General features: G+C 38.7%; 1 protein-coding gene across 4 annotated transcripts in view; it reads right to left on the bottom strand.

Annotated features, from left to right (window-relative positions):
• The window catches only part of znf618 (zinc finger protein 618), a 116,891-nt gene extending 97,336 nt beyond the window's left edge, over positions 1–19,555 (bottom strand). For all 4 annotated transcript variants that reach the window (XM_060841360.1, XM_060841362.1, XM_060841361.1 and 1 more), the window contains exon 1: positions 18,932–19,555. The gene's annotated coding sequence lies outside the window, so the exon portion shown is untranslated. The remainder of the gene's footprint in view (positions 1–18,931) is intronic.
• Positions 19,556–21,011: the final 1,456 nt, after the last annotated feature.

Genomic DNA, 21,011 nt, shown 5'->3' with positions numbered 1-21,011 from the left:
ACTAATCTAAATCAAAAGATGAAATGATTATGTTCCTATATTTTTTGGCTTCCCTTCATTTTATCCCAATTTTCACTCTCTCATTTTCTTATAGGCACTGACCTTTTGACACCACTACCTAGCAATTTCCTATATCATATACAAGTGATTAAGCTTCTTACCTGATAGCCTATATGCACTGGCAAACGATTCAAACTCAATTTCACAAATAGCCCAATTGTGTTTTTAAGATATTGTAATGTTAAAAGATTAAAATAGTACTCTCTCTCTGGACGTTAATGTAATGTTAAAGGGTTAAATCGTACTATCTTTCTCCAGAAGCTGAACATTTTGCAAGTCGGTGGAGGTGCATTCATGCATGGAATATGGATGACTCTCACTTTGTTTGGTCAGCCAATTACTACTATTCTACTACTATCATCAAATTAAACCATCATTCAGTCCCTTCCATTCAGAAATGCGTTCATAGCCATCCCCCAGCCAATCAAGTTCTTGTGTGATCATCCCCCTATAGTGAAACATATCACACCCACAGTCTTGGGGAATCACGGTCCGGAAATTGTTTGTATAATGATTCTCCAGGATTAGGGCATTCACATTATCTCCAAGGATGACCTAATCCTACCATTGCACCTGGGGTAACATGTGGTTATGGAGGGGGAGTGGCCAGAGTACCTGTGAGCATTATCAACTGACCCGTATAAAGGTTAGGTTTCCTTTTTTCGGAGCCTCTTTTGACTCAATTTCGCATGCCTGCGAGGAGGGTCAAAGGGGGTCACCTAGCTTGGACAGGCTTTAACAAACTTTAACTGTTTGCAGACGTTGGTGCATGCGAATTGCGTCTCATATGTGAAACCTCAGGAAAAGAATCTAACAATATCATTACACATGCATATCCTGGATTGCAAACAATCCTCCTGTTTAACCCAAAAACTGAGTATAATAACTATTGCCACCTGAGCTCAAGGCATCTACTTGAAATGAATTTAAGGCCTCCTCCAAATACATGATTAAGCCAGTTACCGTCTAAAGCCATTGAACTTTGGACATCATTCGAAACAGAAGAATTTCTAAGAAAACGATAAAACAACCTTTTACTGCTTTAGAACCAGAAATGAGACTGAAATACTACGCGAGTTAATTTTTAATGAATTTATATTTAAAAATGCAAAAGTATGCAGTTCAACTTAAATGCACAATTTGATATTATTTTTCATCAGTGACACATATGAAAACTATTTCCTGAACAATATTTCACATTTGTTTATTTCCATGCTCTGTTTAAGATTCCCTACTCTTTCAAGCAAAGTAGTTTCCAAGTTTGAGCATTCAAAAGTTCCTAATATCAATCATGATTCTTCATGATTTCAACTTCATCAAAAGAAATAGTCATAGAATCCCCACAGTACAGGATGAGGCCATTTATCCCATCAAATTTGCACCAATGCTCCAAAGAGCTATAATTTTTGCCATAATCACAGTTGTTCAGTGTTCATCATTGGGCCCCTCCCCAAAATAATTTTGTGCACTTTGTAATGGGCAAAGTTGAATCTGCCTTATTTTTCTGAATTATACTGTGGCCAAAAATTGAAATCTCAATGAAGAATTCTGATCACTTGAACACAAAAGGAAGAGTCCTTGGTGAAATCTAAATAAGATTGCACATTTCATACATTTTACTTTCGTGAAAAGTTCAGCTTATGAAACAATTTTAAAAGAGGTGATCAATACCTGAATTTTAAAATACATTTACTCTGTAAACGCAGTGCATTTTGAATTACAGTAAAGCAAAATAATAGATTGGCATAGTAAGATTCTCTTTAAGTGACCCGTATTATTATTTGGTGTCGGAAGAATTTGGAGAATCCTGAGCTTTGATCAACTCAAGGGGCTATCAAATAACCACATGTATATTCAAGACAAAAACATTTAGAGTCCTTAATATGGTGGTGGGAATGGATGTTTATTTTGTGGTATCATTCTGGCCTTATGATGGCGTCTAAGCCCAAGGCTTCCAGACTGCTTCCCAGCTTTCAGGTTCCACAAATATACATGGACGACAACCCTCATCACAACCTTGAATTGTGACTTATGCTTTAGATGTTTCACCATATTTACTGTGGAAAATACAATAGTTTATCAAAACAAAATACAGTAATAAGCATTATACTCAGAAGGGAAGAAGAAATACTAAGTCAATTTCCCAAATACATTCTAACTTTTTTTAAAAAATGAACACTCCATTGGACACAATATGGCTGATCACATGATGTCAACTGACCATAATTTCTGGAAAATTCTGATCAGCAGTAACCAGAGAACAAAAGCTTACACAATCCTTCAGGAATGTTAAACTCCTTGGACTGTATAGACATTCCAATTAAGCCAATACACCGCAGAAGAGATGTCAATGCAAGCTAGTTGTAAGTGAAAAATGAGTTTCAATAACTTTCCCTACTGTCTGAGATGGCATTATCACAGCTGTCTGCTACAAAACAATAACTTTAATTGTACAGCTTTGACTTCTTTTCTCAGTCTGATTTTCACGTCTGTAGTCAACAGAAAAACAGTTGCAAACTCAGCTAAATAATCTCCCTGTAGTCTCAACCTCGTTTGAAGTCTCATTTCTGGAAAGAATTCTGTATTCCACCTGAAAAGTGAATTTCCCAGCCTATGAGAATGATATAGCTGTACCTAACCGCAATTCACCTGCACCCAAGTTTCTCCGAAAAGGAATTCTACCACACTAGCAGCAAAATGTCACGGGACACTAACTCATTGGATGTTAAATACACAAAAGACAAGAACAATACCAATGTTTTTGATTTTTAAGGAATTTATACCTAACTCATTTCCTTTCCCTTTCTTTCTTGAGAGGAGAGGGGGAGGAGCAACAAGAGGAGAGATGCAGGAGTGGTGAGAGAGTGAGAGAATCCTGCTTTCTTTCCAAGCTTTATGAGATTGCTGGGGATTATGTTGAAATTAGAGTTCACACTTAGAAGTTGGATAATAAACATCACCACTTAATTTCAAGAGGGAAAAGTAAGTAAGTAAAGAATAATTTAAAGACCACAGACAAAACAAAAAAATTATTACTAGAGTACAGCTTTCACCCAATGAAGGGCTCGGTTTGCTGTCACCTCCAGATACCAATCCAGCAGCAGTTTAGTAGACAAGTAAAAGTTTATTTCACAGACAAACAGAAAGCATTCTGGAATTTGATGGTACATCATCAGCAAAAATTCCATAGGAAAAGCTTATTCAGATCATCAGGAATATACAGTCAGTTCCTTTAATAATGAAATAGTTCCAATGGGACCAGAATTATATTATAGCCAACACAGGTAAGGACAGCTTGCATTCGACAAATAATGGCCTAAATTCTTCAATTGTGTTATAGCCAATTTGCGTTGAAGAAACACTTGCTATAGCAGTATCGACTGTATTCAAAAGGAATAGGTTCTCAATATTGCTAACTATCATGGCCAACTGTTCCTTCCCTATGCTGCAGTAATTAAAATTTAACTGTATACACCATAACTTAGCATTTATAATAGGTCAATGTTGTGAACTACACTCACCAACTTTAATAAAAATATAATAATCGAATTTCCATAAATATAGATATGTATTAGATTTATTAACAGGATGTTATCAATAGAAACCAGTAGAAACAGATTATATTAATCAGGAATTGGTTAAGATAAAGGATCTGAAATAGAATCAACTTTACTGATATAAAATGTTAATATAACGCAGCTTACTACCTTCCATTTAAAAGGGCGCCAATTATTCATTATTTTCTAAGACAAGTAAGACATTAAACAATCACCCAAGTAATGTATCACATCTGTGCTCTTTACTAAAATTACATTTCCAGAAAAAGCTAGACCAACCGCCTAAAATAAAGGTTTATTAAAGATAACTAATACTACTGGAGTCCAACACAGCTCAGGGAGAATATATTTCACTATGTAAGGGATAGAGGTTAGAGATTACTTTCAATATAGATTGGATACCTTACATAAAATTCAGCAAACAAATCACTGCAACCAGAGTTCAGTATTGACCAGAAGCAATGGATACAGATGTCAGATCTTTCAGCGACAGAACAACTGAATGAGAAAAGCAAGTTTAGAAAATCCAATTAATAAGTCTTCCTTTATTATCTTAATTGGTCCAAACAGTAAAACATCAATCACCGTCAGTTCTTCATTCTAGCTCAAACCCACCAGACACGAATTTCGAAGGGAAAACTCATGAACTAAATGTAACATACTGCTTTTCATACAGTATTTCAAATGCCTGTCATCAGTATTTACTGAAATCTTCGTGACAACATTGCTGACTAAATAAATATTGAAGAATTTCTTCATTATTGTGAATCTTTGTTTTCACAATACACCCAGGTGGAATTTTAAATTTTTACAAGTTTTCTTGCCAATCAATAAATTTGAAGTCTATGCAATTAAAACACAAGTCACGAAGCCATTCACATTCTGCACAGTTATCTACCAAAATTTCTAAACAACTTCCCAATTGGAACAATCTAAAATGGCAGTCATCCAGACAATCTATTTCAGATTTGACAAAACTGAAGTAGTGCTTATTCTCGCAAAGCTACAAAAAAATATGGTCATGGCTAGCGATTTGCATTTTTTATGAAAAGTGAACCAAAGCATGATGTTTGATTAGAAAATATTCCTAAAGATACTGGAATCCCAAGCAATAAAAATGGAAGTTAAATTATTTAATTAGAAAGCAATCGCCCAATCATAAACCTGATTATTATGAATCTTTCAGCAGGTGACATACTGAACATGCGAATTCATGCAGTACTGCCTTTGTGCTTGGCAAGATGACATGGACTCTACACTGCGGCACAAATTTAAATTGTCAAAAATAGCCATTTATAGTTTGCCTTCGTCACAAAGAGCCAAACAGAGTGAAAACTGATCCTTTTGTAAAAACAACTAAAAACACTGACAGCTTGAACGGGAATTGGGTAACCACAAGTGACACTGTTCACAATAGACAAAGATATTTTAATACTAAAAATTAGCAAATCAAGTTGAACAAAAAAGGTGGGAAAACTATAAGTGAAAGCTTGCTGATCACTGACGGGAGAAAGATCCAAAATTCAACACTAAACCAGTGTTCAGTCAGTTATCATAGTCCCAGCACAATATAGCCTTTTTTTTAAGTACAGAGGAACCTCTATTATCCGAATATCAGGTTATCCAAAGGTGACCTCGAGGTCCCGATAGAAACATTACGTCAAAGAGCTGTTTCAAATCCGATTGTGTCTTTTGCTTACAGGTACAATGATTAAGAACGAACTCAGCTTCCTGAAATGCTGCTGAGAACAGTCCTAGACAGTCCAGACACCGTCTCTAAATGACTGACCTCCTGCCCTCTCTCTCTCCTCCGCCCCAACACTTTCCATGGAGTTCTACACATGGGTGTACCCTAACTCCTCCCTCCCCCTTCCCCAGATAATCTGTCCAACATTGTCCTGTACAGGGCTAAGGTGGAACCTGTCATGGCTGGGTGGGGCCAGGCAGGGGAGTGGACAGGATTGGGGGCATGCAGAGGGCAGGGTTGGGAGCAAGCGGGGGGTGGCCAGAGGGGCTGGTTGAGGGCGGATGGGTTTTGGGTTGGTGGGGTTGGGAGGTGGGCAAGGTTGGGAGACTGGCAGGGGCGAGCAGTGGTTGGAGGCTCATGCGCAGTGTGCTGCTGCCTCATCTCCTGAACGGGGAGCAAACTTCACAGAGAACTCCAAACCCCAGAGGAAATCAATTAACCGATTAATCAGTTATCTGAATGAAATAGTGCCAGCCCATCTTGTTTGGAGAATCGAGATTTGTCTGTATATGTGCTGTGACCACAGCCTTAGCTGCCTCTGGGAGCTCACACTCCCAATTGATCCCAGCGAGCCTTGATGCAAATATTCACCTAAAGTGAAGCAACACTATCAAAATTCATGTGATTAAAAGGATCCATGGACCTAGCAGCTTTACTACAGAACAACTGGGGAGAAAACTGACACAAATATCAACTGTTCAAGAAGAATAGTATATTTTTGTATTTTAACATTAATAAATACTATTTGGAAGGGCAGGGATACACAAAATCCCTGATGACTGTACACTTGCAATCAATGTCCCCATTACAGTCACAGCTCCAACTCTTAAGGTCGAATAACAAAACATACTAATTGAAAGGCCCAATCCAGAGTGGATAAAATTATTCTCATCATTGTTCATAAAATGGAGCAAAGTTAAGCTTATAAAGATACAGTCAGAGAACAGCAAATCCAACTAGACACCAATCTTACCCTTAGTAATGATGAGTGTTTTGGAACCTTCTATTTCAAATACGATTTAGACAAGAGCCTTTCAGTCTTGCTAAATTAAACTAGGATGAGACAACTCAAACTGTACATTCAACAAGAGTACCACTGATGAGTATTTAAATCATAAAAGGGTGCAAAATAAAAAAGGTCTGAGAGATACAAGGTATATAATTACAAACATATTAAGTTATCCAGAAATAATGAGATATTTTCATGAACATGATCGAAACTTCCATGCAGAAGTTCCCACAAAAAGTGCAACACCATAAAGCAATCCTGGTGGCAAGACTATTTTTCAAGTAATATCAGTGGTATCTTTCATATGCTGTGAGAATGTGTATAGGGTATAAGGTTAGAGTCCTCTGCGCAGTACTGGGGTTCAAGTCCCCTGGGGGTGGGTTTAACTGTGGTTCGAGTCCTCTGTGTGACACTGGAGTTGAAATCCCCTGGGGTGGGTTAGCGTTAAGGTTCGAGTCCCCTGGGATGGGTTTAATTGAGATTCGGGTCCTCTGCGCGATACTGGGGTTAGATTTGAGGTTCAAGCCCTCCGCACTGCGCTGAGGTTCAAGCTCTCTGTGTTTATTTGGGATTCAGGTTTTCTGTGTTTAAGTGGGAATTGAGTTCTATCTTTAAGTGGGGTTCAAGCCCTGTGAGGAGTAAAGTGAGAAAGGAGTTAAAGTCCCCTAGTGGCAAAATGGGAGTCTTTTTTTCTGGAGGAAGAAAGTGGTTTGGATTGCAGTGCCACGTTGTCCGCTGCAATGACTCTCTCTTCTTAGAAGTGTAATTTCAGTGAGAGGAAGCAAAAAAATAGAAATGTTGAAATTAAGATTGTACTAATACTTGGGTTGAAAAAGGAAAGTTTCAATGTAAATTGTGCTATGCTGAGAGTATTTGATGTTAAAAACTTTGGTTGTTAAAATACTGGTTCTGAAAATCCTTATAATAACTGTTTTGCCTTATTTGAATCAGGATCTCAATACAATGTCTTTTGTGGGTTATGTAATGGTGCAAATTTTGTTCTTACACTGAAATTGTACAACATTATGTCCTTTTTAAAATTATCAAACTTGTAACCTTAAATCAAATTGATTGAATGCCTTGAGCCCTGATTTGTTTGAAATTCTCCAATGCCTGTTTTTAAAAAAAAAGTTGGATCAGTGGTCATGCTTTAGCCAAATGACAGTACTGTATTAAAATATCTTTGCTGTTGTGTTTTTAATGTAGAGTGTTCACAAACAAAAAGCGCATTTTGAGTTTGATGTTTTGAAAGGATTATAGAGATTATCAGAACTGGAGGTTGAGCTGTTTAAATATTGTTAATTATTGTTAAGACTTCACTGGTCCCCTTCATATCGCAAATTCAAAGAAGGTTGATCTCTACCAAAATTGCCACTGTAATTTCAACTGTTTTATTTGGGAAGTTTCATTGGGAGAAAATATTTTAAAATATTCAGCAGTCGTTTCCATGAATATTTGAGATTTAAATCTGAACTGAAACTGCCTCTTCAATTGCAAAGGCCCAGAAAACATTTTGTTGTTTTCTTGCTGGTCCAGACTTTTAAAATACTTTTCCTGGCAGCTTTGACATTAGCCAAGTCTCAATTTGTTAAAGGAAAATAATTTTTTTCAAAACCCAAATGGGGTACTCGGTCTGATTTTAGGACCATTGATTGTTGTTTATAATTAACTGATTTGTTTAGATGGTACGATTTAAAAGTTTGTGGATTGTATAAAACTTGATAATGTCATAAATAGTGAACAGAGTAACAAACTTCAAGACAACTGAGAATGTTGAAACAGGCAGACAATTGTGTAGTTAAATGGGTGACTGTCTTCATACTGATAACCACCTTGGCAAGGAAGGAATGAGGAGAAATGCAAAGATACTTTCAGCAGCTATCATCATCTCTAGAGTTTCTCCATTCACAGGTAAAGCATGCCTTTGGACCACCACGCAACCCTCCACAACCCGATCCAACCGATTCAAATCGGCTCCCCAGTCATGAAAAGTGAAGTAGTTAACAACAGTGAAGAGGAGGTCAGGACACATTTTTGTCAGTGGCCTTCCTATAGACATTAAACCACGCGAGCTTTACCTTGTCTTTCGATCATTTAAGGGCTATGAAGGTTCACTGATCAAGCCAACAGCAAAACAGCCAGTTGGCTATGTTACATTTAGCAGCAGAGCAGGAACAGAAGCAGCAAAGAATGCTGCATGCACCTTGCCTGCAGTTGCAGCACTGCACACTCAGATGCGCTGATATCCTCCATCTGAGGTCAAAAGTCTTGTCAGTTTTGTGAAGAAGCCTTATCCAAGAATTCAGAGTACTCCGTGGAGTGGTGTGCAAGGCCAAACTGAATTTTGTTTTTAGGTTGGAATTTACTAAAAGAGATTTTGGAGAACTAGCTTGTTTCCACTCGACTTGGAGGGGATGGAATAGTCACTAAGGACTGTAAGTGTAAGAACTTACCTTGTGAATTTTTTTCCCCCCACACCAGATGACTCTTAATTACTTTAACGGACTAGTAATTTTTGTTGTTACAATCACTGCATGTTGTGTATCAATAACTTGCTGAAATACTGGCTGTCAGTCTTAGGAAAGCTGATAATGCCATTGGCAGGGCAGGGAAAGTGTTAAGTTTTCAGTTTTGTGAAACAAGGAGGTTCAGCTGAGCATGACTCAGATCAGATCAGAACTTACACTTAGCAATGGGGTGCTGGAGGCAGGGGTAATGGGTTAACAAGGTGGAAAGGCATTAATTATGTAGAGCCATTTAATAATATTTCAAGCATTCAAAATGTGAGGTCAGTTTAACAAGGTGAAAAGTATTAATTATGTGAAGTCAGTTATTCATTATGTAACAGCATAGAGTCATAGAGATGTTAGGCATGGAAACAGATCCTTCGGTCCAACCCATCCATGCCGACCAGATATCCCAACACAATCTAGTCCCACCTGCCAGCACTCGGCCCATATACCTCCAAACTCCTCCTATTCATATTCCCATCCAAATGCCTCTTAAATGTTGCAATTGAACCAGCCTCCACCACATCCTCTGGCAGCTCATTCCATACATGTACCACCCTCTGCATGAAAAAGTCACTCCTTAGGTCTCTTTTAGCAGATGACTTAATCTTGACTATTGATACTCGGCTGATTGTAACGGTCACCCAATCAATATGTACGCTGCCTTATCTGGATGCTTCTTCCTGTAAAATGACTATATTAATTCTTTGAGAAACTGCTGTTCCAGAGAAGACCGAACTCATGTCCTTGTGCATATGGGCGATCGTTCTCTCTCCCTCCAGGGTCTGGAATAAAGATTAAGGAGGTAAAACTAGACTGTCTCTCTGAGCATTTTGCTTCAACTGAGGGGGGTATGAGACAACAGCCAGACATACAGTTTCTCTGGGGTAAGTTGTGCATGATGTTATTTTAGAGTATATAATATACTGCATACTGATGTACTATAGTATGGTATGTCATATCATAGATGCATTGACCATACACTGAGGAAGTGTAGGAGCAGAGAGTGAAATTATTTAAATTTACAACCACCATCTTGCACACTTCTATCACATCACAAATGGCAAAGGATAAGAAAAAGAGGTTAACCTTCAGCCCCCTTTGCCCTGCTTGATGGATAGCTTCACTCAAACTGAAGTTGTGCAAGTTCCAAGAAAGGGCAAAAGCAATAAAAATGACATTATTTTGTATTCTGCTGCAATATATACATTAAGATCTGCAAGCATATTTCTCCCCCTTCTTCCCAATACTGCTGGTCTCAGTTCCAGGCTTAAGGAAGATTGAAGTAAAGTTTTGAAAGGCCTTCTCAGGAGCAAAGTTATTATTCCAGGGTTTCAAAGCTTTGATGCAAATGCTTTGCAGGAAACATTTAAAATAATAAGTTCAACCATATTAAGTAAGCTGAAATTTGTCACTCGTAATGGCAAAACCACACCATTATCTGCCAGCTGATGCTACCACGGGGATTCATTTCTCAAACTAAATTTGGAAATCAATGGCAGTCAAAAGTGCAGGCCCATAAAATTTAGAACAGCCCTTTTCAAAAGTGCAATTGCCCATAAAGACAAATAAATATATGGAAGAATGAAATAAAACAAACTGTAGATGCTGGAATTCTGAAGGGTTTATAGATTTGGAATGTTAACTCTTGTTTTTTCTCTCATAGATACTACCAGAGGAGATCTATAAAATCAAGAGGGGCATAGAGAAGGTGAATAGCAAAAGATGTTTGCCCTTCTATAGGGAAATTCAGAACTAGAGGATATGGGTTTAAGGAGAGAGGGGAAAGATTTAAAAGTAGCCTGAGTATACCCAAGTGGTGTGTAAACAAAATGAACTGCCAAAGGAAGTGGTAGATGCAGGTACAGTAACAAAATTTAAAAGTAATCTGGACAGGTACATGAATAGAAAAGCTTTAAAGGGATAAGGGCCAAATGCAGACAACAGGACTAGTTTAGTTGAGGAAACTTCAGCCGTGTGTGGACAATTTGGACTGTAGGGTCTGTTTCTATATGACTGAGTATCTCCAGCAATTATCTGGGCTGTGGCAAAGATGTACATTGAATTTTCAAACAAATAAAACCCACTGGATTCTGAATTTCAACGAAACAGAACAAAATGAATTTAATAAGGGGAGGTTGTGTCTGACAAACCTGTTAGAATTCTTTGAATAGGTAACAAGTTAGATAGACCAGGGAAACCCAGTAGATGTTATCTACCGAGACTTCTAAAAGGCCTTTGATAAGGTGCCTCATGGGAGGCTGCTGAGTAAGGTGAGGGCCAATTGTGTTCGAGGTGAGCTACTGGTATGGATTGAGGATTGGCTGTCTGACAGGAGGCCGAGATGTTAAAACGTCTTCAAGGCAGAGATGGATAAATTCTTAATCTTGCAAGGAATTAAAGGATACGGGGAGAGTGCGAATAAGTGGCGTTGAAATGCCCATCAGCCACGAATGAATGGCAGAGAGGTCTCAATGGGCCGAATGGCCTTAACTTCCTTCCACTCCTATGTCTTACGGTCTTAAAAAGCAATTCGGCAAATATCATGCAGTAGGTTTTCTGAAATTAGTTTATGATTTACAATGAATTTGTTTATTTGTATTCAGCCAAGCTCAAACATACATGATATCTTTAAACAGCAGACACTGAGAAGTCCTCATTTGATATTGCCTCCCATAAATGCTGGTATACGTTGTTGAGCATCACAGGATTTATTTTAATGTCTTTTACTATACCCAACCTACTGTGGCTAAACCTGGCTCACTGGCTTGAGACCACTCCCCCGGCCTGGCTTCCAACTTGTGGCCTCTGCCTGTACCACACCAATGCCAGAGTTCTGCAGCATGAAGCCCCCCATCTACAAACTTTATTTTTTTTCTATTTTCCAACACTAATGCCTATCTGCAGTCGTGCTTCTATAAACCTTATTGCCTGCTGCTGGTCAATAACCATAAGAAATAGAACAGGAGTAAGGCATTTGGCTCCTTAAGCCTGATTACCATTCAACAGGATCATGTCTGTTTGGATACTCCACAGGTCCTCTTTCCTGTTCTTTCCTCATAACCCTCAAATCCCCTACTGACCAAGATTCAATGTATCCTTGCCTTAAACAAAAGGACTGTAAATCCACAGCTCTCAGCACCAAGGAGTACCAAATACTCTCAATTATCTGAGAGATTAAATTCCTCCTCATCGCAGTCTTAAATTGGCGCCGCTTAATTCTGAGACTATGCCTTCTGGTCCTAGACAACTCCACTAAGGGGAAACATTTTCTCAGCATTCATCCCATCAAGCCTCTTAACAATCCTATATTTTTCAACAAGGTCTCCTAACGTTCTTCTAAATTCCAATGAACAGTGTCCCATCTGTTTAGTCTTTGCTCATAAGGCAGTCCCTTCCTACTGGGGATCATTCTAGTGAACCTTCTCTGAACTGCCTCCAATGAAGTAATATAGTTTCGTAAATAAAAAAGGGGACCAAAACTACTCACAGCATAACTCAAATATTTGCCTCGCCATCCCATCTCAGACCTTCATAACAACCAAGACCTTGCCAGGCACATTAGTTTCCCTACCAAACCGAATGAGTTAGTCCTCCAGCACAGCCGGAATGCGTGGCACTGGAAATGCACACAAGGTCAGGCATCATCCAAAGAACACAAGCCGAAACGCGAATCTCCTGCTCCTCAGATGCTGCCTGATCTGCTGTGCTTTTCCAGTGCCACACTTTTCGACTCTGATCGCCAGCATCTGCAGCCCTCACTTTCACCTCGTCCTCTAGCACAGACGAACCAAGTAACTTCTCCAGATTGCCACACTGGTTTTATGCCACAACTGTAGCTGAAACCACTACCAAAACCTGGTCATCCAGGAGGTAAGAGTAAGACCAAGAACCATATAGACAACCAAAGGTACAGCACTATCAAATAACAGTGCAAGCAGACCAGTGTCCATGAAGGAGGAGAACCATGTCCCCGTAAAAAGCTGCCAGCAGGCATCATGAAGCAGTATCCCAGGATCCATCAGCAGGTGCCAGAAATAGAAAATTACATTTTTCTTCGACTTCTGAATTTATTTTAATAGCTATTTAACTTTCAATGAGGGAATTTAGCTATTTAAAGTACTGTGTGTCAATTTACAAGGTACAGGCATAATATTTTATGTTATTTTTTGCTCACTAATGAAACCCCTCTGAAATCTAACTCCAGTTTTAATATTAATTATCACTGGAATTAATGCTTCACTTGGAGTCATTGCACTTAAAGTTGTGATTTTCAGCAATAAAACAACTTTCAAGTGAGGACTTTCCATATGCAGAAAGAACAGCCATATTTTCTTTCCACAGGCAGAAACGTAACCTGTTGTCCTTTTCCAATCCCGATTAGCTTTATAAAAGATCAAGATTTTCTCGCAAAAACTTTGAACTTTATTGCAGCATGGATTATTCTTTTAAACTTAACCCCAGAATGCACCTATTCTTTTTATTAAAAAATGCCAAATTTTGTTTTCCATCCTGTTCTTCCACTGCTCCCCATCTTACATCAAAACTATCTTGTCCAACTGCTTCTCAATATGACGACTTATACCGCAAGTTTTATACATCTTTTTTTTACAACAAACACCAAAAAAGGTAGCTAAATTAGACAAGGAGAAAGTGAGAAACGCAGATGCTGGAGATGTGTCAAAAAGTGTGGTGCTGGAAAAGCACAGCAAGTCAGGCAGCATCCAAGGAGCAGAAGAGTCAACATTTCGGGAATAAATCATTCCTGAAGGGCTTATGCCCGAAACGCCGATTCTCCTGCTCCTCAGATGATGCCTGACCTGCTGCATTTTTCCAGTGCCACACTTTTCAATTCAGGCAAATACATAAACCGTAGAACTCAACTTTTAAACACCTTCTTCAAGGACAGACAATAAAAACATTTAAAAGAATAGCAGGAATGATGTGAGCCCTTGAGTTTCCTCCATCGTTTCTAAAATCATACCTGGTCCTCTGCCTTAACTCTTATTTTGGCACCTGGTCTCCATCATTATACTCCTGGGAGCTAGTTTTGGAAGAAAGATAACTTGTACCGGATTCATTCAGAATGAAATATTACGGACATGTATTTCCTGACTTCAGTCTACTCCTGTCGATACGTCTCTGTGTGGTCAAGCAACCATCCAATCATGGTCCCTCAATTCTCTCTTCTCCACTTTGTCTACATCCCTCTAACTTTCCTGCAATCACCTCATTCAGTACACTTTCATGCCTGTAAATATAGCCAATCCAATCATGTTACCTTTTCTTGATTATATTCAGTAACTACCTTTCCTCCTCTACTATCCAGAGCAATTTTGCATTGTTCTCTCTAATAGGCTGGCTTTATCCTTCTCCAAAAACACACTAGGCAACTTTCCAGTCTTTGTGTCTGCTTCTCCTAACATTTAGATTCGTAATCATGTACAAAGCACTCCAAAACTTAATCACAGCAATTCTTTAAGATTTTTAATCATTCATAGTTGAGTAATTCTTAAATTTTAGGAGATGCAGTCTTCCACCTTCAATTTTAGTTTGGTTTCCTTTATGACAATAACTATGTGCTGACAAGATGTTTCTCAAATATTTGAAATGTGACCTCTGTATTTTCACGACCCATTTCTACCATTCTTCAAAACACTGGTCATCATATTAATTTTAATTCCACTAATTTTCACCGCTTTATTCATTCTATTAATATCTCCATCTTCTGTTCAGCGATTACATCTGCAAATCTGACTAGCTTCACCTTCTGACCTATTTTGATACATTTCTCACCTTTCAGCAATGATGAAGGTCTCTTTCACCCTGTACGCAGTTAAATGACATGCAATTTCACTGAATATTGTCAATTGTAGCAGTCAATTCTCAACACAAAGCTGCAAGCATTCTTTTAACCCTCCATCAGTTCCGATCGCTTCCATCATTTTTAACCACTTTTACGAGTTCAACACAATTCTGGTGCTGCTGGTGATCCACCGTACCTTATGGAGGCCTAATTTGGAATTGCTAGGATCTGTTCTAAGTCTTAGTACAGTGATAGTTCAACCAGCGTTCTGACCAGCAAAAGCATCACCTCAGTAAACCCTGTGGAGAGGGACCACTGACTGCTTTCCAGTATTTTTAGCCATCTAAAATACCATGTTGTTTTGTGTCTGTCTGTATGTACGTGTGCAGATCTTGAGTGTTCTAATGAAGGGTCACTGGACTTGAAAGTTTAACTATGCTTCTCTCTCTACAGATGCTGCTTGACTTACTGAGCTTCTCCAGCATTTTTCGTGTTTATTTCTAAAATTAACTTTTTGAGGGGTGGATAGAAAATGAGTCAAATTAGAAATGTTATTAACTTCATCGGGTGGTTTACTTTCTAAGAGGTATTCATTAATATTGCAATTGCTCAACAAATTTCATACACAATCTCATTTGTCAGCAAAAGATTATAATAGGAAAATGCCCTTGAAGATGTATGACCGGTTTCTGCAATGCCTGATTCTTTTTTCAAAACAGTGGGTTACAAGTACAACTCAATGTCTCAGTACACCTTAAAAATACACCCACCTAAGGGAAAATTTTACAGTTTCACCCTGTTCCAAATGCAAACGAACTCCAGAATATTCCAAAGTATTTTCTTTCCCCTTGGCATGGTTCCAAGATCCCAGAAGTTTAAGATTAGCCAATCATCTCTTTAACCTGTGGCCCCGATGCTAGTGATTCATACAGCTTATTAAACGCATCATTTTAAAGGGATGATGGCACAAGAAACTTACATACATTAACCCATGCCCAGAGCTCCTGGAATCTCTTCATTACACACTATTACTTGAGTCAAAAAAAAAGAAATCTCCTTACATTTACAAATACGTACAACCTCTTGAACAAGTTACTAACTTGAGACAATTTTAGTGTTCATCAGAATCCCCAAATCAAACAAAACACAGTAACTTACTGTAAATTTGAAAGTTCATACCTGCTCCAAACTGAGCCATTCTGTAAACTTAACAGATGTTTTGAAAAAATGCTGTCCTGCTTGTGGCTTTTCCTAAAAATATGCTTTAAAAATAGTTGCTTTGTATTAGGCAAATGTGTCTCTGATCTATTTTTATAAACAATCCCAAAAAGGATTCTAAATTCTGCAGAATAGTGCCCAAGTTATTTAATCTTCATCACTTGAGTCTCAATATAATTATTACAGTGCTCTTCAGATACACTTTTACCTGGAAGACTCAAGTTTTGCCTGGAGTACTCCAAGGATCGGAGATGGACAACTTTGACTTGGATTCAGAACTGCAATACAATTGACCAATTTGAAAATTATACAAAGTTAGGAGTGGCATTGGAAGCTGGAACAATTCAAATTACAAAATGAATAGCACCGAAGATGCAAATAGATAAAGCATAACAATTTAATTGGGAAAACAAACTCCTGCAAACTGGTGCTAGAGACACTCTCTAAGTAATATTGAAATAACCAATGAAAAAGTTATGAGAATAATGAATAAGACTTAACTGGGATGCTGCTATGTGACTTGTAATCACAAATTTGAGAAACATTGAAATGTTTTCACTCTCAAATTACCTTTTAGTAAATGCCCAGCATTATTTTACAAACAGTTAATTTATGTACTGTATGCTAAGCAAATCAGAAATGACTTATTCCACAACAGTAGAGTCACATGTAAATTATTTTATAAGTACTGTGCAGCATGTATCCTCTCTAATATTTAGATCAAGCCAGATTTTCCTTGTGATGCTGTACACCATACATGTAGCCATCTTCTGAAATAATCTTCTCATGGATAGCTTACCCTATATTTCTCTGCATTTGTATCATCTAAATCAGAGGAATTTTAATAGGGTGAATAGAACAGAATCCCCACAGTGTGAAAACAGGCCATTCAGCCCAAAAAGTCTACACAGACTGTCCAAAGAGCATCCCACCCAGACCTTATCCTATCCATGAAATCCTGCATTTCCCAGTGCTAATCTACACATCCCTAGATACTACAAACAGTTTAGCATGGTCAATCCACCTAACTGCACATCTTTGGTCTGTGGGAGGAAAGTGGAGCATCCAGAGGAAACCTATGCAGACATGGGGATAATGTGCATACTCCAGGCAGACAATGACCTGAGACTGGAAACGAATGTAGGTACCTGGCACTGAGGCAGCAGCACTAACCACTGAGCCACCATGCCATTCAATAGCATCATGGTTGTTCCACCATTTCTGATGTCTATATTCCTGCCCTCTTCTCATCACCCTTGATTCCCCTACTGAGCAAGAAGAATCTACGTCAAAGTAATATACAAAAGGACTGTGCCCCTACAACTTTCAGCGGCAAGGAGTTCTAAAAACACTCAACCCACATCAGAAATTCCTCATCTCTCTCTTAAATTGGCACCTCTTTATTCTGAGACTATGCACTCTTGTCCCACACTCTCCCATGAGGGGGAACATCCCTTCAGCTTTTATCCTGTTAAGTCCCTTAAGAATCCTACATGTTTCAATGAAATCACCCTTCATTCTTGCAAACTCCAATGAGTATTTCCAGCACCTTCTGTTTCCAACTTCAATTATTCAGACTGATGTACCCACACTGTTAGATTGATAGAGGGAATAATTTGTGTAATCTATTTGCAACGAGAGCCATTGAATTTCTGTCAAAATCTCATTTATTAAAAGCTATTTAAGTCAGTAAAAATCATATTCCATAATTTCACAGATTTCTCATGAAAACTGGAACCTATGAAGACCATTCCAATAGTCTTGTTCTTTATTACTTCACCAGACTAACTTTTGCAGTTATGCCAGCTGAACAAATGACATATCCAACATTCCAAAACAGTTGCTCGATAATTTTCAAATTCACCAGATATTTATTACCATTTTTGTTAGTAGTTTGGTGAATATTTTGTAATTTGAGAATTCTGTAGTTTTATCTATTATATCTAATTTCAGATATTCAGTCATTCAAATCAATATAGGTATAATAAAACAGTATTACAATACAATCATTGTAATGTTCTGACTCACTAAGCTAAATTTAGTCAAATGTAACACAGCCACACTAATAGAAGGTTTCATGTTAAATCCTGAGGCCATGGAAATCAACCTATCCAAATTTTGGTGCTATAATTGGCTTCAATGTCCCTGAACTGAAGAATATAGAATAAATCATTAGGTTTTTTGGTTCATTTCCTAAAGATTCATGCTGAAATTACACACACAAAACTTGGGCTGACAGTGATGCCATCTGCAGTTGGAAAGGTTCATTATTACCAGTATGAAGTGGGTTTACTAATACCCACAGTCCGCAGGAAAGTAAAAGTAAAATCAACAGATAAATAAGTCATATAAAAATTACTTTCATCACTATTTGTATATTTGTGGGAAAACCAAACTAGATTAACAGAGCAAAAGGTTACTATTTGAAACTTGCACCAACTATTACAATACTGCATCAAGGCAAATGTTTTGTTTTTTTAATGTTGCAATGTCTTATTAATTAAAAACAGGAAAATATTTCCTTCAAGGCATTTAGTAAAACCGAATGACTGGAGCCTCAAAACCAAACAAATATCAATAAGAGTGAACACACAGCAAATTCATATTTAGTCTCTTCCCAAAAACGTAACTGGATCTAATTCCTACTCGGCAATTCCTGCAATACTCCACACGATAATGTCCATGACAATTACACATAAAATACTAAACAATGATCCATTAAAAGGTCTTACTCTTCACGTCTGGGTTTCCAACCATTCAAAAAGGCATCTTAACTAACCATTCTAAAAATTATTCATGAGATTTAACCATATAAATTCATATTTAGCATAACGATCCAGGTATACATTTATAATCAGCATACATTCATTCTAGGGAATATCAAAATTAGATCACATGCATACAGCCCGGAGTAGCATGTGTAGCAATTAGGCCACGTTCTCAACATCATACTGCACATTGAATGCAACATACCGATCCTTTGTTGTAGTAAACAATGCAAATAAGTGTGAGCCCTCGTATTACCTCATCTGCACGCAGGCGATGTAGTTCTTGTGGCTTTGAACTCTTGGCAGCTGGAACGCAATCAATGTTCCCGGGTATTGAGGATGAAGCTGGTGTGGTAGTAGAATTACAGTGAGCCACAGGTTTTCTCCCCGAGATCGACAATACTTGCATCGAGTTCACGAACCCTCCCGTGCAGATAAATAAAGACACGGAGTCCAGCTATGTGAAAGTCTGTACAGGAAAAGCGCTGGCTCCCTTCATCCTACCCTACGTATATCGTCGTCCCAGATTTGGGGGGCTGCTTCAATTAGCAACGATCCCAGAATTACACCACCAAAGGTGGGGATGGCGCGGATGAGGAGGAGACGGTATACAGAGACATGGGGGGCGCTGGCCAACCATGAGACCGCAGAGATTCCAAATCAAATGCCCCTATTAGCAAAGTGGCAGACACCGCTCTCACGAAAGCGGAGAACGCTCCTTGGTCAGATATAAATGTCCCAACAAACAACAGCGGCAACTGCAGAAATTAGACATGCTCTTACGGTCCCGAGGTTGAAGGCTGACCATTCAGGGGAAAATGGCCGACACAAACAGTTTGGTGGCGAACCCACTCCGGAAACGGAAAATGGCCGCCACAACCGCCCGCCGCCGGCTATGAGCGTCACGCACGGATCTGACCAATCCGCGGGCAGTGCTACATGATCTCGAGAACCGGCCGGCGGGTATTCGGGTAGCTCGCGCTGTGCGGTCTTGGAAATGAGTCCCAGTAACGGTTTTTTTAAAAAACCGTTTCGTCCTCGAGTTCTTTGTCCCGTTCTTAATGGTAAATGTTAGCTTAAGGTTTTCCTCTCCATTTACGTGGAGATTGAAATCGACTTACCTTCACCCGCTCCGCAAAAGTAACCAAAATTATAGGTTTCGTGTAATGCAAAGGGGAAGCGAGAGGTCCCCGCCGACTCCACATTGGCATTTATTTTCTCTTGGTCACCATCGCGTTGTACAACAAGACCATAGGAGTTGGGCAAATCTGAAACAAAACTACTGGAAGCAGTCAGTGTATTGGCTTCGTTAAAGTGAATTCATTTTATTCCATTGAAGGGTTTGTGGGGGCGGGGGAGAAATTGAGTGCAAGTGAGGGTAGGATAACTTCAGGTAGGAATTATCAGTCATTTGTTCAAGCCGCCTCTGTTTGTTCCAACAACTGGGTACGTTTGACAGCGGTTGTCTTCCTGGTGCACAACAAAAGGGAAATTATTTGTGTGTATCCCCTGTACAGCAGCTGTCATTCACTAGTTGAACAGACCCCAATATAGATCATATTTGTAGAATTTAACGCAGCAAATTCGGCCCATCTGTCCAACGGGGCAGTGCTAACGTTTCTCTTTCACAGGAGCCTTCTATCATCTCCAGCACCTACCAACATAATTCTTCGATTTCTCATTCAAAAACAACGTATTTCAGATATTGGAAATCTGAAATAGAAACAAAAAATGCTGAAATATGAAGTATCTCTGCAAAAGGAATTGAACTCATTCATGCAGAAGTTAGAGTTAACAATTTGTAAGCAAATGCAGAAAATAGGGAATGAAGGGGGTTTTTGAAAAGGAATGATGGTGCAAAAGAAAATGAAAAATAGCACAGCAAATAAGGATTTTTTTTAAAAAAAGCTTACCAATACCTTTTTGAAAAAATACATACCTTAAATGCAAGTATAATTTTGCTGAGCCAATGCATGTAAAACTTGATCTGATACGTATGATTCTGGCACAGCTCCAAAGTTTGTGTTGCTGTTCCTTAATTAGCAGCAGGAGCTGTGGGAAAGAAGTGAGGTCACACAAAACAACAGAACCAAAATAGCTGCAGAAAATCTGTGAAGAATTCTTGTCAGTGTGAGAGCTAGCTGAAATAAGTGGTGCACATCAAAAGCAGTATAATGACTAAAAAATGCAAATAGTCCAAACCAGTCTAAGTTGTAATTTGTCAGGACAGGGAGCCACTCATTATAGGTGTTAGTGAGGACGGCAGATGCTGGAGAAGTCAGAGTCGATAAAATGTGGCGCTGGAAAAAGCACAGCAGGTCAGGCAGCATCTGAGG

The sequence above is a fragment of the Hemiscyllium ocellatum genome, chromosome 21, assembly GCF_020745735.1.
Source record: "Hemiscyllium ocellatum isolate sHemOce1 chromosome 21, sHemOce1.pat.X.cur, whole genome shotgun sequence".
In the NCBI taxonomy this organism is placed as follows: domain Eukaryota; kingdom Metazoa; phylum Chordata; class Chondrichthyes; order Orectolobiformes; family Hemiscylliidae; genus Hemiscyllium; species Hemiscyllium ocellatum.
The sequence above is the reverse complement of the archived record's forward strand: the minus strand, read 5'-3'. Positions and strand labels throughout refer to the sequence as shown.